Source organism: Odontesthes bonariensis, chromosome 3, assembly GCF_027942865.1.
Source record: "Odontesthes bonariensis isolate fOdoBon6 chromosome 3, fOdoBon6.hap1, whole genome shotgun sequence".
Taxonomy (NCBI): domain Eukaryota; kingdom Metazoa; phylum Chordata; class Actinopteri; order Atheriniformes; family Atherinopsidae; genus Odontesthes; species Odontesthes bonariensis.
In genome coordinates this window covers 635534-648518 of record NC_134508.1, presented here as the reverse complement: position 1 = coordinate 648518, position 12985 = coordinate 635534, and positions in this window count along the sequence as shown.

Here is a 12985-nt window from a genome sequence, read left to right as displayed (position 1 = left end):
ATAAAGTTAATGTGTATAAAGTGTAATGTGTATAAAGGTTAACGTGCATGAAGTGTAATGTATATAAAGTGTAATGTGTATAAAGTGTAATGTGTATAAAGTGTAACGTGCATGAAGTGTAATGTATATAAAGTGTAATGTTTATAAAGTGTAATGTGTATAAAGTGTAACGTGCATGAAGTGTAATGTATATAAAGTGTAATGTGTATAAAGTGTAATGTGCATAGAGTGTAATGTGCATAAAGTGTAATGTGTATAAAGTGTAATGTGTATAAAGTGTAATATGTAGAAAGTGTAATGTATATAAAGTGTAACGTGCATAAAGTGTAATGTGCATAAAGTGTAATGTATATAAAGTGCAATGTGCATAAAGTGTAATGTGTATAAAGTGTAATGTATATAAAGTGCAATGTGCATAAAGTGTAATGTATATAAAGTGCAATGTGCATAAAGTGTAATGTGTATAAAGTGTAATGTGCATAAAGTGTAATGTGCATAAAGTGTAATGTGTATAAAGTGTAATGTGTATAAAGTGTAATGTGCATAAAGTGTAATGTGCATAAAGTGTAATGTATATAAAGTGTAACGTGCATAAAGTGTAATGTGCATAAAGTGTAGTGTGTATAAAGTGTAATGTGCATAAAGTGTAATGTATATAAAGTGTAACGTGCATAAAGTGTAATGTGCATAAAGTGTAATGTGTATAAAGTGTAATGTGTATATAGTGTAATGTGTATATAGTGTAATGTGTATAAAGTGTAATGTGTATAAAGTGTAACGTGTATAAAGTGTAATGTGTATATAGTGTAATGTGTATATAGTGTAATGTGTATAAAGTGTAACGTACATAAAGTTAATGTGTATAAAGTATAATGTGTATATAGTGTAATGTGCATAAAGTGTAACGTGCATAAAGTTAATGTGTATAAAGTATAATGTGTATATAGTGTAATGTGTATAAAGTGTAATGTGTATATAGTGTAATGTGTATAAAGTGTAACGTACATAAAGTTAATGTGTATAAAGTATAATGTGTATATAGTGTAATGTGCATAAAGTGTAACGTGCATAAAGTGTAATGTATATAAAGTGTAATGTGTATATAGTGTAATGTGTATAAAGTGTAACGTGTATAAAGTCTAATGTGTATATAGTGTAATGTGTATATAGTGTAATGTGTATATAGTGTAATGTGCATAAAGTGTAACGTACATAAAGTTAATGTGTATAAAGTGTAATGTGTATATAGTGTAATGTGTATAAAGTGTAACGTGTATAAAGTCTAATGTGTATATAGTGTAATGTGTATAAAGTGTAACGTGTATAAAGTGTAACGTGTATAAAGTCTAATGTGTATAAAGTGTAATGTGTAGAAAGTGTAATGTGTATAAAGTGTAATGTGCATAAAGTGTAACGTGCATAAAGTGTAATGTATATAAAGTGTAACGTGCATAAAGTTAATGTGTATAAAGTGTAATGTGTATAAAGTGTAATGTGTATAAAGTGTAACGTGCATAAAGTTAATGTGTATAAAGTGTAATGTGTATAAAGTGTAATGTGCATAAAGTGTAATGTGCATAAAGTGTAACGTGTATAAAGTGTAATGTGCATAAAGTGTAATGTGTATAAAGTGTAATGTGCACAAAGTGTAATGTGCATAAAGTGTAACGTGTATAAAGTGTAATGTGTATAAAGTGTAATGTGCATAAAGTGTAATGTGCATAAAGTGTAACGTGTATAAAGTGTAATGTGTATAAAGTGTAATGTATATAAAGTGTAATGTGCATAAAGTGTAATGTGCATAAAGTGTAATGTGTATAAAGTGTAATGTGTATAAAGTGTAATATGTATAAAGTGTAATGTAAAGTGTAATGTGTATAAAGTGTAATATGTATAAAGTGTAATGTATATAAAGTGTAATGTGCATAAAGTGTAACGTGCATAAAGTGTAATGTATATAAAGTGTAACGTGCATAAAGTTAATGTGTATAAAGTGTAACGTGTATAAAGTGTAATGTGCATAAAGTGTAATGTGTATAAAGTGTAATGTGCATAAAGTGTAATGTGCATAAAGTGTAATGTGTATAAAGTTTAATGTGTATAAAGTGTAATATGTAGAAAGTGTAATGTATATAAAGTGTAATGTATATAAAGTGTAACGTGCATAAAGTTAATGTGTATAAAGTGTAATGTGTATAAAGTGTAATGTGTATAAAGGTTAACGTGCATGAAGTGTAATGTATATAAAGTGTAATGTGTATAAAGTGTAATGTGTATAAAGTGTAACGTGCATGAAGTGTAATGTATATAAAGTGTAATGTTTATAAAGTGTAATGTGTATAAAGTGTAACGTGCATGAAGTGTAATGTATATAAAGTGTAATGTGTATAAAGTGTAATGTGCATAAAGTGTAATGTATATAAAGTGCAATGTGCATAAAGTGTAATGTGTATAAAGTGTAATGTGCATAGAGTGTAATGTGCATAAAGTGTAATGTGTATAAAGTGTAATGTGTATAAAGTGTAATATGTAGAAAGTGTAATGTATATAAAGTGTAACGTGCATAAAGTGTAATGTGCATAAAGTGTAATGTGTATAAAGTGTAATGTGCATAAAGTGTAATGTGCATAAAGTGTAATGTGTATAAAGTGTAATGTATATAAAGTGTAATGTGCATAAAGTGTAATGTGCATAAAGTGTAATGTGTATAAAGTGTAATATGTATAAAGTGTAATATGCATACAGTGTAATGTATATAAAGTGTAATGTGTATAAAGAGTAATGTGTATAAAGTGTAACGTGCATGAAGTGTAATGTATATAAAGTGTAATGTGTATAAAGTGTAATGTGCATAAAGTGTAATGTATATAAAGTGCAATGTGCATAAAGTGTAATGTGTATAAAGTGTAATGTGCATAAAGTGTAATGTGCATAAAGTGTAATGTGTATAAAGTGTAATGTGTATAAAGTGTAATATGTATAAAGTGTAATGTATATAAAGTGTAACGTGCATAAAGTGTAATGTGCATAAAGTGTAATGTGTATAAAGTGTAATGTGCATAAAGTGTAATGTGCATAAAGTGTAATGTGTATAAAGTGTAATGTATATAAAGTGTAATGTGCATAAAGTGTAATGTGTATAAAGTGTAATATGTATAAAGTGTAATATGCATACAGTGTAATGTATATAAAGTGTAATGTGTATAAAGTGTAATATGTAGAAAGTGTAATGTATATAAAGTGTAATGTATATAAAGTGTAACGTGCATAAAGTTAATGTGTATAAAGTGTAATGTGTATAAAGGTTAACGTGCATGAAGTGTAATGTATATAAAGTGTAATGTGTATAAAGTGTAATGTGTATAAAGTGTAACGTGCATGAAGTGTAATGTATATAAAGTGTAATGTTTATAAAGTGTAATGTGTATAAAGTGTAACGTGCATGAAGTGTAATGTATATAAAGTGTAATGTGTATAAAGTGTAATGTGCATAGAGTGTAATGTGCATAAAGTGTAATGTGTATAAAGTGTAATGTGTATAAAGTGTAATATGTAGAAAGTGTAATGTATATAAAGTGTAACGTGCATAAAGTGTAATGTGCATAAAGTGTAATGTATATAAAGTGCAATGTGCATAAAGTGTAATGTGTATAAAGTGTAATGTATATAAAGTGCAATGTGCATAAAGTGTAATGTATATAAAGTGCAATGTGCATAAAGTGTAATGTGTATAAAGTGTAATGTGCATAAAGTGTAATGTGCATAAAGTGTAATGTGTATAAAGTGTAATGTGTATAAAGTGTAATGTGCATAAAGTGTAATGTGCATAAAGTGTAATGTATATAAAGTGTAACGTGCATAAAGTGTAATGTGCATAAAGTGTAGTGTGTATAAAGTGTAATGTGCATAAAGTGTAATGTATATAAAGTGTAACGTGCATAAAGTGTAATGTGCATAAAGTGTAATGTGTATAAAGTGTAATGTGCATAAAGTGTAATGTGCATAAAGTGTAATGTGTATAAAGTGTAATGTGTATAAAGTGTAATGTGCATAAAGTGTAATGTGCATAAAGTGTAATGTATATAAAGTGTAATGTGCATAAAGTGTAGTGTGTATAAAGTGTAATGTGCATAAAGTGTAATGTATATAAAGTGTAACGTGCATAAAGTGTAATGTGCATAAAGTGTAATGTGCATAAAGTGTAATGTGTATAAAGTGTAATGTGCATAAAGTGTAATGTGTATAAAGTGTAATGTGTATAAAGTGTAGTGTGTATAAAGTGTAATGTGCATAAAGTGTAATGTGCATAAAGTGTAATGTATATAAAGTGTAATGTGCATAAAGTGTAGTGTGTATAAAGTGTAATGTGCATAAAGTGTAATGTATATAAAGTGTAACGTGCATAAAGTGTAATGTGTATAAAGTGTAATGTGCATAAAGTGTAATGTGTATAAAGTGTAATGTGTATAAAGTGTAATGTGCATAAAGTGTAGTGTGTATAAAGTGTAATGTGCATAAAGTGTAACGTGCATAAAGTGTAATGTGCATAAAGTGTAATGTGCATAAAGTGTAATGTGTATAAAGTGTAATGTGCATAAAGTGTAATGTATATAAAGTGTAATGTGTATAAAGTGTAACGTGCATAAAGTGTAATGTGCATAAAGTGTAATGTGTATAAAGTGTAATGTGCATAAAGTGTAATGTGTATAAAGTGTAATGTGTATAAAGTGTAATGTGCATAAAGTGTAATGTGCATAAAGTGTAATGTATATAAAGTGTAATGTGCATAAAGTGTAATGTGCATAAAGTGTAATGTGTATAAAGTGTAATGTGTATAAAGTGTAATGTGCATAAAGTGTAATGTGCATAAAGTGTAATGTATATAAAGTGTAATGTGCATAAAGTGTAGTGTGTATAAAGTGTAATGTGCATAAAGTGTAATGTATATAAAGTGTAACGTGCATAAAGTGTAATGTGCATAAAGTGTAATGTGCATAAAGTGTAATGTGTATAAAGTGTAACGTGCATAAAGTGTAATGTGCATAAAGTGTAATGTGTATAAAGTGTAATGTGCATAAAGTGTAATGTGTATAAAGTGTAATGTATATAAAGTGTAATGTGTATAAAGTGTAATGTGTATAAAGTGTAATGTGTATATAGTGTAATTTATATAGTGTAATGTGTATATAGTGTAATGTGTATAAAGTGTAATGTGCATAAAGTGTAACGTGTATAAAGTGTAATGTGTATAAAGGTTAATGTGTATATAGTGTAATGTGTATAAAGTGTAATGTGTATAAATGTGTAAAATGTAAAATAAAACTTTCTAACTTTACACTTTATATACATTACACTTTATACACATCACACTATATACACAATACACTTTATACACATCACACATTATACAATATACACATCTACAAATGTGTATATAGTGTAATGTGTAGCTCTGCTGAACTAAACCTTCAGTTTGAGGAAGTTTAAAAAGAAAAGTCAAAGAAAGACTACACGCTGCTTTGAATGAGCAGTTTTCATTCAGAGTACTTAAACTTTGAAGCTCAGGTGTTTGCGTTATTACAGCTCTAGACCAATCAGAGCACAGCGCTCTCTCTCTCTCTCTCTCTCTCTCTCTCTCTCTCTCTCTCTCTCTCTCTATACATATATATATATATATATATATATATAAATGAATTACCTGGATATTACTGAAACAAACGGGTGTAAAAGTCATAAACAAACTGAATAAATGAGACATTTTACTGGAGGCAACAACAACCCTTAAAAACTGTGTGGTGCTCTGTGTTGTGTAATTACAGGTTTCAGCCACAGGGTGGCAGCACTGTGACGGGATTGACCGTTTCCACACAGACTTTCTGACAGATAAACATGCAGAAACACGTGCTCTCTGAATCCTGACGTGTTGCAACAGGCTTCTGTGCAGGTGAAGCTAAAACAGGTGAAGCTAAAACAGGTGAAGCTGTAGAAACATGCTTCTGTGGGGCGGTAAACGTGACGCATGCTGCAGGGATGTCGGGGATTAAACCTGAAAGCAGCAGGAAATACCAGAACAACACAAAGACACAGATTCTCCCACTGAGGGACCTGGTGGTGTCTTTGTTTTACAGAGTTTCCTCATCAGCAGCATCAGAGAGATAAGAGCTTGTTTTTCCAGCTAAGTTTCCAAAGAAGCTGGAATGATGATTTAGATGAGAATGAAAACCACAACCTGCAATTCTTTGTTAAAACCTGATCAGTCGCGTCCATATTTGGAACAAATGAAGCCACAAATATGTCAAACGTTCCTCACTGACTTACAGGGTAGAAAGAACCAGAAACAGAAAACAATTCATTTAATTTGTTAAACATAATTAAACATGACTTTTAATCCGTGTACACAGCATTTTCCTTCTTTCACTTCTCTCAAACCTCCAAAAAGCAACAAGCAGAGTAATAATGTTCATTAAAACTGGAAATATAAATCATACTGCAACCAAAGTCATGGCCAGGCATCGCCATGGCAACGCCACCAACAGCTGGTTTTTCTGACCCCATCAGATACTTTGAAGCCGTGTTGGTGTGGAGGTGGAGGCCTCAGAGCTGAAATAAGAAACAATCTGACGGAGAAACCAGGAGAATCTGTTTCAGGGAGGAATGAAACTCCATATCAGATCCCATTCTTTTACAAAATAAAAGCCTGCGAGCAGCAGACTTTTACAAAATAAAAGCCTGTGAGCGACAGACTTTTACAAAATAAAAGCCTGTGAGCAACAGACTTTTACAAAATAAAAGCCTGTGAGCAGCAGACTTTTACAGAATAAAAGCCTGCGAGCAACAGACTTTTACAAAATAAAAGCCTGTGAGCAGCAGACTTTTACAAAATAAAAGCCTGTGAGCAGCAGACTTTTACAAAATAAAAGCCTGTGAGCAACAGACTTTTACAAAATAAAAGCCTGTGAGCTACAGACTTTTACAAAATAAAAGCCTGTGAGCAACAGACTTTTACAAAATAAAAGCCTGTGAGCGACAGACTTTTACAGAATAAAAGCCTGTGAGCAGCAGACTTTTACAAAATAAAAGCCTGTGAGCAGCAGACTTTTACAAAATAAAAGCCTGTGAGCAACAGACTTTTACAGAATAAAAGCCTGTGAGCAGCAGACTTTTACAAAATAAAAGCCTGTGAGCAGCAGACTTTTACAAAATAAAAGCCTGTGAGCAGCAGACTTTTACAAAATAAAAGCCTGTGAGCAACAGACTTTTACAGAATAAAAGCCTGTGAGCAGCAGACTTTTACAAAATAAAAGCCTGCGAGCAGCAGACTTTTACAGAATAAAAGCCTGTGAGCGACAGACTTTTACAAAATAAAAGCCTGTGAGCGACAGACTTTTACAAAATAAAAGCCTGTGAGCAGCAGACTTTTACAAAATAAAAGCCTGTGAGCAGCAGAGTTTTACAATAATAAAATAAATAATAAATCCTGCGCTAATGTGCGATAGAATATTTGTCGGCGTTAAATTATTGACGAGTTAACTCGCCCAGCCCTAATTTTGATATTTGACATTTCAGGGGATTTTGATAAAATTTATTAAAGTTGGTTTGTGAGGTTGTGGAGTTCCTTTAAAAAAAAAAGACTTTAAGAGGCTGTTAAAGGAATTGTCGGAATGATGGGACGTTTGATAGAAAATTAAGAGTCGCCATGCCGACCATAGGAGGCCCGTGTTGGACCGATGGGATGTTGGATCTCACGACACCCTCAGATTCATCATGAACCTTTGACTTAAAGTCTTAAATTGGAAATAACTCAAAATAAATCAATACAATAATGACATTTTCTGCAGAAAGAGTTCTTTAAGTTTTCAGAGAACGCCTCTCAGTCTGTACTCTGAACTTTAAAGTTAAGCCTTCAGATTGTGGTGACAGTCTTGGAATTTAGAGTCTGGTGGAAACTTATGCAACATCTCCGTGTTACATCCTGGGTACGAAGGAGCTCCCTCTGAGCAAACACTGTTGTGCAACAGGCAGGAGGCGTCGTGCAAAACAAGACTGTGTTCAGGAATGGGAATAACTTTTGGTTTTAGCAGGAATCTGGTGGCGTCTGTAAGTGTTTCTGATTAAAGACAGAAACACGTTTGTGGCTATAAAACTCACCGCAGGCTGAGCCTCAAAATGTTTTGCTTATTTTGACTATAAAAAGGTCAGAAAATGTCCTTTGAGTAAGTGATTTTGTCCATTTTTCCAGATTACTTTCAATATCTGGCAGTTATTTTCCACTTACTGCACGTTATAACACTGTAATAACAGTTTGAATGAAGGAAAAACACAAACAACGAGTTTTAGTAAAGAAAAAACACTGAAACTGTGCAGGAATAACATGTTTTCCATCTTTAAATTTTAAATTTGAAAATATAAAAGTATTTACAATAAAATTTGTGAACTTACAATAAACTTGTAGTGCATAACAGGCCATAAAAATAAAACAATATACAGGCGGTTTTTCCCCAGCAGTTCCTCTCCGGCTGCAGACACAGGCCCACAGCGCACTCACATCAGGGCTCCTGTCGCCTCATGCTGCCTCTGTCAGAGTTTTGGGCAGATGTGGCAGATGTTGGGTACCTCGGGTCTTCTGTCGGCCATTTTTCACATCAACTCCAAGGAGGTGCGCAGTAAGCTCCTCCTGGAATCGCTGACGTGTCACAGGCTTCTGGTTCAGGCCGGCACAGCGAGTCGTCTGGATCAGGAACCAGTTGGTCACGGATATGTGAAGCAGATGTTGGAAGACAGTGGTGGGCCATGTTTTATCACATCTTAGTTTCTCATGCTTTGGTGTTTAGTCTTTAGTTTTCTAGCCCATGTTTAGCTAAGTTTTGCCATTTGCTTTTCCCTCACTCCCCATGTTCAGGTCATTAGTTTCACTCACGTCACCTGCACTCATTCTAATCAGTCCCCACAGTACTCAGGTTCCCTGTTTGCTCTCAGTCAGGGTGAGATCCTGGCGCCTTGACCACCAGGACAAGATTGTGCAACGTGGATCTAATAAAAAAAAACGACCATATTTTAAGCCCACAGAGGAAGATGACTAATTATTCCCGATGATCTACACACACGTGTGGAAATGAGGATTTACGTGTTTCGAGACCATGTAGAAAAATGAAAGGTCACATTTTCACTATTAGAGTCGCATTAAAGAATCTACTGCTGTATTTATCACAGTCGGGACTTTGGGAGGCTGCTCTGAAACGTTTATGTCAAAGATTTTTTAAATATCAAACAGCTCGAGAGTCTAAATCCACACAGAAGAGTTTAAAGCAGCCGGAGCACTGAAGGCCAAACACAGAGGCTTCAAATTCAAGGGCTTTGCATTTTCATTTCATTTTCATTTCATTTTTATTTATATAGCGCCAAATACAACAAATGTCATCTCAAGGCACTTAGATAGTAAGTCCAATTCAAGCCAATTGGAATTCAATTAATTAATAATAATCATAATTCATAAAATAATCCAATTCGTTCATATAGAGCCAATTCAAAAACAATTTCCTAGCTAAGAAAACCAACAGATTGCACTGAAAACTTTTTGTTTTTCAGTCCAATCTCCCGGCCTGAGCGTGCCTGAGGCGACTGTGCATCAATTCAAAACAAACCATCAGGACTAACGGCGCACACCAAGAACGAGTTTAAGGTGCTGAATGTACCAGCTGCAGGAAAGGTGCTGCTTCCTGAAGATAACAGCAGGAAATGCTGCTGCTGCATCTAAACAGGACGCCGAGATTACAGCGGCCGTCTTTATCTGAACGTGTGACCCCGAATCATCACGTCACAGTTGGGTTCATCCCTCTGGGCCTAACGGAAGACTTTAACCTTGTAGCACCCACAGTTGCAGATATGCAACAAGCTTTTTGGCTCTCTGGGCGCTAGCTCTGTGGCCTCTCTGGGCGCTAGCTCTGTGGCCTCTCTGGGCGCTAGCTCTGCGGCCTCTCTGGGCGCTGGCTCTGCGGCCTCTGTGGGCACTAGCTCTGCGGCCTCTCTGGGCGCTAGCTCTGCGGCCTCTCTGGGCGCTAGCTCTGCGGCCTCTTTGGGCGCTAGCTCTGCGGCCTCTCTGGGCGCTAGCTCTGCGGCCTCTCTGGGCGCTAGCTCTGCGGCCTCTCTGGGCGCTAGCTCTGCGGCCTCTCTGGGCGCTAGCTCTGCGGCCTCTCTGGGCGCTAGCTCTGCGACCTCTCTGGGCGCTAGCTCTGCGGCCTCTCTGGGCGCTAGCTCTGCGGCCTCTCTGGGCGCTAGCTCTGCGGCCTCTCTGGGCGCTAGCTCTGCGGCCTCTCTGGGCGCTAGCTCTGCGGCCTCTCTGGGCGCTAGCTCTGCGGCCTCTCTGGGCGCTAGCTCTGCGGCCTCTCTGGGCGCTAGCTCTGCGGCCTCTCTGGGCGCTAGCTCTGCGGCCTCTCTGGGCGCTAGCTCTGCGGCCTCTCTGGGCGCTAGCTCTGCGGCCTCTCTGGGCGCTAGCTCTGCGGCCTCTCTGGGCGCTAGCTCTGCGGCCTCTCTGGGCGCTAGCTCTGCGGCCTCTCTGGGCGCTAGCTCTGCGGCCTCTCTGGGCGCTAGCTCTGTGGCCTTTCTGGGCGCTAGCTCTGCGGCCTCTCTGGGCACTAGCTCTGCGGCCTCTCTGGGCGCTAGCTCTGCGGCCTCTCTGGGCGCTAGCTCTGCGGCATCTCTGGGCACTAGCTCTGCGGCCTCTCTGGCTGCTAGCTCTGTAGACTGGGGATCGCTCACTAGCTCTGGAGACTGGGGATCGCTAGCTAACTCTGGAGATCGCTAGCTAGACATCAGAGCTTTGTTAATCTGTACCTGAGTACAGGCAACAGCTGTGCTCACTGTTGAAGCACAGCACCGACACATCAGAACTGCTCTCTGAACCTGACCGTGTTTAATATCTGAGTTGGATCGTGATGTGCTCGTAGTGTTGACATCACTGATGATGCTGAAGCAAACACAAAGTGACTCCAGCCGACAGCTAAATCTTCCACTTTTCCTGCACCAACATATTTTTATCTGAGCTTCAGCTCATGTTTGACGGATTTCTGCTGATTTCTTTGTTCGGTTTCGGAGACTTTTGGTACTTTTGGGATAGCGTTCCTTGGATGCTCCATTGTTCCCGTTTCTGTGAGATGGAGTTTTTATTAGCCCTCATTGTTCGGTGACCCTGGGCTGGACTTCCTGGCAGGAAAACATCCACGAGGCAAAGCTTTGCTTAAAACAGGCTCACAGCTTCACTCATTCATAAAGAAAAAGAAGAAGAAGAAGCTCTCAAAACAGCCACTTTGCCTTGTTCGGAGTTTAAAAAGTGGATTTCAGTCTGTTCTCTTCATATCTGACCTTTGCTGGAATAAATTCGCACAACCAAGACTGAAAATTCGATATAAATAATAAATTCGACTGAAGCAAGACTTTGAAACTTTTAAAGTTGGCACGTGGTCGTAGAAATAGAGAAGAAGAAGCTTGTGTGTGTTGATGTTTGTGTCTGTAGGAGTGTTTGTTGCTTCTGTTTGCTGGTGTAGAGTTCATGAATGCCTCTAATTACTCACACCGCTGCTCGGTTAGCCTCAGTGTTGAAGGACAGAAGTCATCTGTGTCTTTTTCAGATGATGGAAACAGGTCATCTCTGTTTTATCCGTTTAAACTTTCCTGATCGGAGGCTCAGAATTCAAACTCTGTGAGTCTTTGGTACTTCCTTTGTCTATGTTTTGGTGCATATATTATGTTTGACAAGCACACATCTTAGGAAGTAATATAAGAAAAGTTCAAATGGCTCAAAAGTCCGACAAATTCGTCCACTTGAAGCAGCCGAATCGAACTTTTTACAGGCCAAAATCCTCCAAAAGTGTAAAAGATATCAAAACGTTTAAAGGGACACTTTGTAATTTCTTCCCCCGTCTAGCGGTGTAATTTTATTTTGCAAAGTCGAATGAATTTGCTCTCCAGCGCCTCGCATTTTCAAATGTGCGTTGAACTACGGCAGGCGGTATGTGTCAAGATTCAAGAAGCTATAGCTTCAGACTCAAGGTCCATACAAACAAAAAGACATCCAGACACACAGTACAAAGGATTACATAACACACATACAATAACACTATAAATACAGATGACAGATAACATGTCAGATAACATAAGTTGATATAGCCTTTGGTGTGCAAGCAACGCAATTAGTCATATTCCGGGAGTTACCGGAAGTGACGTTGATGCAGCGTTAGCGTTAGCAGCAGTAGCGTTAGCAGCGGTAGCGTTAGCAGCAGTAGCGTTAGCAGCAGTAGTGTTAGCAGCAGTAGCGTTAGCAGCAGTAGCGTTAGCAGCAGTAGCGTTAGCAGCAGTAGTGTTAGCAGCAGTAGCGTTAGCAGCAGTAGCGTTAGCAGCAGTAGCGTTAGCAGCAGTGTGTAGTTGCTATCTGGAAAGTGTTCTTTTAAATAAACTCCCGGTAAACTTACAAACTTTCTAATCCCTCGTTTTGTGAGTTAAGAGCCCATGTGTACTACGGCAGAAGTTTGGTAACAATCAATGCATTATTAGTGGGATAATTTACCAGATAAAATCTATTTACCATTAGCGCCAGTAATAAGCCATTCAAAGTACTTTATGTCCCTCTCGGCACTTCGTGGTTTTTCATACAGCGGAAGGACATGGCAGATACAGACAAGTTATTCTTCACTCAGGAGGATAAGGGAGATTGTTGACAGAGATAATTTTACACCAATGAGGACTAATTTATGAATGAATATGTCGATTTGAGCTAATAAATGACTTAATATATTACGTAGTGTCCCTTTAAAATTTAAAAGCCCAAAGCCCCTTTAAATGGGTCGGAAACACCCAGAACTACTTCTAAAAGAGGGAAATAAAAACATAAATGTTCAACATTTTTATATTTGTACACTTTAAACCACAAACTTTTTCTAATCCAAACATCGAATTGAAGTTGGAAACATGTTTAAATGTGTGATGGAAGGGG